The sequence below is a fragment of the Palaemon carinicauda genome, chromosome 7 (assembly GCF_036898095.1).
Source record: "Palaemon carinicauda isolate YSFRI2023 chromosome 7, ASM3689809v2, whole genome shotgun sequence".
NCBI lineage: Eukaryota > Metazoa > Arthropoda > Malacostraca > Decapoda > Palaemonidae > Palaemon > Palaemon carinicauda.
In genome coordinates this window covers 154,688,963-154,693,962 of record NC_090731.1, presented here as the reverse complement: position 1 = coordinate 154,693,962, position 5,000 = coordinate 154,688,963, and the positions used below count along the sequence as shown (strand labels likewise).

General features: G+C 38.7%; 1 protein-coding gene across 1 annotated transcript in view; it reads right to left on the bottom strand.

Moving 5' to 3' along the window:
* Positions 1–5,000, bottom strand: part of LOC137644084 (uncharacterized) — a 217,923-nt gene that overhangs the window by 205,444 nt on the left and 7,479 nt on the right. The window lies entirely within an intron of this gene.

Genomic DNA, 5,000 nt, shown 5'->3' with positions numbered 1-5,000 from the left:
CAAGATAAGAAAGAGTTTAGTATTTATAATACGTATTTAATGCCCTGTTTTTACTTGTATTTAATTAAGTTTACGCATCAGAAAGAACACAGACGCCGCCGCGCCTTCCCCAAAGCCTCGCTAGCAAAACATCTATCCCCCACCCCTTGAATTAGAAGTTCTTTGACCTCTTTTTAGCTCCCCCACCCCTTGCATTAGAAGTTCTTTGACCTCTTTTTAGCTCCCCCACCCCTTGCATTAGAAGTTCTTTGACCTCTTTTTAGCTCCCCCACCCCTTGCATTAGAAGTTCTTTGACCTCTTTTTAGCTCTCACACCCCTTGCATTAGAAGTCCTTAGACCTCTTTTTAGCTCCCCAACCCCTTGCATTAGAAGTTCTTTGACCTCTTTTTAGCTCCCACACCCCTTGCATTAGAAGTCCTTTAACCTCTTTTTAGCTCCCCCACCCCTTGCATTAGAAGTTCTTTGACCTCTTTTTAGCTCCCCAACCCCTTGCATTAGAAGTTCTTTGACCTCTTTTTAGCTCCCACACCCCTTGCATTAGAATTACTTTGACCTCTTTTTAGCTCCCATACCCCTTGCATTAGAAGTTCTTTGACCTCTTTTTAGCTCCCCCACCCCTTGCATTAGAAGTTCTTTGACCTCTTTTTAGCTCCCACACCCCTTGCATTAGAAGTTCTTTGACCTCTTTTTAGCTCCCACACCCCTTGCATTAGAAGTTCTTTGACCTCTTTTTAGCTCCCCCACCCCTTTCATTAGAAGCTCTTTGACCTCTTTTTAGCTCCCACACCCCTTGCATTAGAAGTTCTTTGACCTCTTTTTAGCTCCCATACCCCTTGCATTAGAAGTTCTTTGACCTCTTTTTAGCTCTCACACCCCTTGCATTAGAAGTCCTTAGACCTCTTTTTAGCTCCCCAACCCCTTGCATTAGAAGTTCTTTGACCTCTTTTTAGCTCCCACACCCCTTGCATTAGAAGTCCTTTAACCTCTTTTTAGCTCCCCCACCCCTTGCATTAGAAGTTCTTTGACCTCTTTTTAGCTCCCCAACCCCTTGCATTAGAAGTTCTTTGACCTCTTTTTAGCTCCCACACCCCTTGCATTAGAATTTCTTTGACCTCTTTTTAGCTCCCATACCCCTTGCATTAGAAGTTCTTTGACCTCTTTTTAGCTCCCCCACCCCTTGCATTAGAAGTTCTTTGACCTCTTTTTAGCCCCCACACCCCTTGCATTAGAAGTTCTTTGACCTCTTTTTAGCTCCAACACCCCTTGCATTAGAAGTTCTTTGACCTCTTTTTAGCTCCCACACCCCTTGCATTAGAAGTTCTTTGACCTCTTTTTAGCTCCCACACCCCTTGCATTAGAAGTTCTTTGACCTCTTTTTAGCTCCCCCACCCCTTTCATTAGAAGTTCTTTGACCTCTTTTTAGCTCCCACACCCCTTACATTAGAAGTTCTTTGACCTCTTTTTAGCTCCCCCACCCCTTGCATTAGAAGTTCTTTGACCTCTTTTTAGCTCCCACACCCCTTGCATTAGAAGTTCTTTGACCTTTTTTTACCTACCCCACCCCTTGCATTAGAAGTTCTTTGACCTCTTTTTAGCTCCCCACCCCTTGCATAAGAAGTTCTTTGACCTCTTTTTAGCTCCCCCACCCTTTGCATTAGAAGTTCTTTGACCTCTTTTTAGCTCCCACACCCCTTGCATTAGAAGTTCTCTGACCTCTTTTTAGTTCCCACGCCCCTTGCATTAGAAGTTCTTTGACCTCTTTTTAGCTCCCACACCCCTTTCATTAGAGGTTCTTTGACCACTTTTTAGCTCCCACACCTCTAGCATTAGAAGTTCTTTGACCTCTTTTTAGCTCCCACACCTCTAGCATTAGAAGTTCTTTGACCTCTTTTTAGCTCCCACACCTCTAGCATTAGAAGTTCTTTGACCTCTTTTTAGTTCCCTTACCTCAAGCATTAGAAGTTCTTTGACCTCTCTTTATAGCTCCCACACCTCTAGCATTAGAAGTTCTTTGACCTCTTTTTAGCTCCCTTACCTCAAGCATTAGAAGTTCTTTGACCTCTCTTTATAGCTCCCACACCTCTAACATTAGAAGTTCTTTGACCTCTCTCTTTAGCTCCCACACTTCTAGCATTAGAAGTTCTTTGACATATATTTCTAGGTTCCATACTTTTAGCATTAGAGGGTCTTCGATCTACATTTTGAGGTGCCTTACTTCTAGCATTAGAGGCTCTCTATTTTTAGGTGTCTTACCTCTGGCATTAGAGGCCCCTCTCCGCTGTTCTCTCCTGTCTTCTAGTGTTCAAGATCTTTCATTAGATTATCTGTTTCTTTCGAGATTTCATTGTCTCTTTTCCTTAGTTCGTCAGTCTCCTTCTAGATTTCAAATGAGATTTCAGTGCCGCGAGTCCTCACTTCGTCAGATTCCTCAGGGAAATCAAAGGCATTTATTCTTTACCTATCTGGGCAATGAGTAAAGTGATGAATACTATCGATTTCTCCGCATACACTATCATGCCAAAGTAAATGACGAACAACATGATATATTTACCAATGTCGTCTGGATATGTCCTTACTTCAATGGCGAATTTTGGGACAATCCTGTTGAAGAACTACACGTCACTCACCGTTCAGTTGAACTATTCTGCCTCCATCCTCATTCCCCGCAATCCGTTTTTGCACCGATACAAAGCCTCGTACTTTTTCCAAGAGTCTCCTTTAATAAGACATCGTCGCAAAAGCCCAAGCAAAGGATCCTTCAAGGCGCATACATTATGATCGTCAAAGCTCAGCTGCCAACGGAAGATCCCGTGTCTTTCTATAGGTCGGGCGATATTAAACGAACGATCGGCAACTTCGGCAGCAACCAAAACCATCTGTAGTTGATGGTGTTCCGAAGACGTAACACATAATTCTTACCGGCAGCTTCCTATTCCGCCAGAACGCGATCTCCGTGAGTTAAGTGAAATCCTTCTCCCAGTCATCAACTCGTTTCCTCTTACTCCTATTGACGCGCAATTCCTTGGTTAGATTTCGCCAGCTACATACAGATCATGTGAGGTGTTGCAGGCTATGTTTGAAAAAATGAAGATCAGGTCTTCAGAAGTCATTTGAAGGTCGGGGAGGAGTTGTTCAGGACTGCTCCTGGAAATTTCAGTTCTGGAGTCATTCAGAAATCCATTTTAAGTATACGGCTATGTCCTTTGAAGACTTTTGGAAATTCGGGAAAGTTTTCTTCCGAAACCGTTCTGATATTCCGTTCTGGAGGCATTCAGAATTCCATGCTAAGTCTATGGCTATTTTTTCTGAAGCCATTTGGGAATCCGGGAAAGTTTTCTTCCGATATCGTTCTGAGATTCCGTTCTGGAGACATTCAGAATTCCATGCTAAGTCTATGGCTATTTCTTCTGAAGCCATTTGGAAATCCGAGAAGATTTTCTACCGAATTCTTTTAGGAATCGCGAAAAATTCCATTCTTGTTTTATAACAACAACAACAACAACAACAACAACAACAACAACAACAACAACAATAATAATAATGATAATGAAATAATAATAATAATAATAATAATAATAATAATAATAATAATAATAATAATAATAATAATAATAATAATAATCTACGTGATTTGATTTATGGATTTGAGTTGAAAAGTTTTGAAGACCCTAAAGTAAACGCTCAACTTTGCCGTTTGAAGGAAACTTTAAGATACCCGGACGAAGGGCGAAGGGTAATTGAGGTTTAAAGCAAACCGAATTGAAATAGTTGATTCCAGCTAAATTATTTCAAGCTTAGCATTTAGAACAATCTATTTCTGGTACGAATCGATGTATATACATACATATATATATATATATATATATATATAGTTTATATACGTGTATATACATGCATGTATATAAGCTTTTGCAGTATATGAATATTCTGTGTATATATGTATATTTATACGATGTATACATAAACATATATATACACAGACATATATATACATACATATGCATATATATAATATATACATACATATATAATATATATATATATATATATATACATATATATATAAACTATATTTATAAATTATATGAATACAGTATATTTGCATGTACTGTACACACACACACACACACACACATATATATATATATATATATATATATATATATATATATATATATATATATATATATACATACATATATATACATACATACATACATACTGTTTGTACATACATACATCCCTAAATACAGCAGCCTTCGTATTCTCCCAACTGTTTATACATGCAAAAGCAAATGTAAAATGCATATCACCAAGTTATGGCTTAACCTTGATATTTCATCAAGATTTCAGGTGTGGACAAGATATCTGTCCGCAAGCCACTGTACATTTTGTTCTTCAAAACGGAATAACATCTTGAAATCACGATCAAGTGTGGGTAAACGGGGCATGTATTGTTTAACATGCCTCACATCCACAAAATCTGTCATCGTGCTGAGAATCGGACAGAACAACCTTTCTCTTCGAACTGCAGTCTGCTACTGACCAGACTCAGCTTTTTCGAAGAATATGCTCTTTTTATGAAGTAAAGGGTCTTCTTTATGTATAACCATTTACTTTTATGTGATTATAAGGATATGTTTTTTGCTCTAAAAGTAGAAGCTTTTGCTTGAAATGTTTATGAATACAAGTAGAAGGATTTCCTTCATATTTTGCAAGTATAAGCATATCCTTTTCTTTATGAATACCACCCATTATCTTGCATCGCTCAGCTCTGCTTCTGTTTTAGACTTCATATTCAATAATTGTTAAAAATATCATCTCCATCGACCCACTATCTCTTCATTTGCATCCTATATTCTTATATCCATTGTTCTCTAGTGTTAAGGTAGTGCCATATCCTCTGTACAATGGTCTTCCACTCTCTTGGGTTAGAGTTCTCTTGCTTGAGGGTGTACTCAGGCACACTGTTCGATCTTATTTCTCTTCCTCTTGTTTT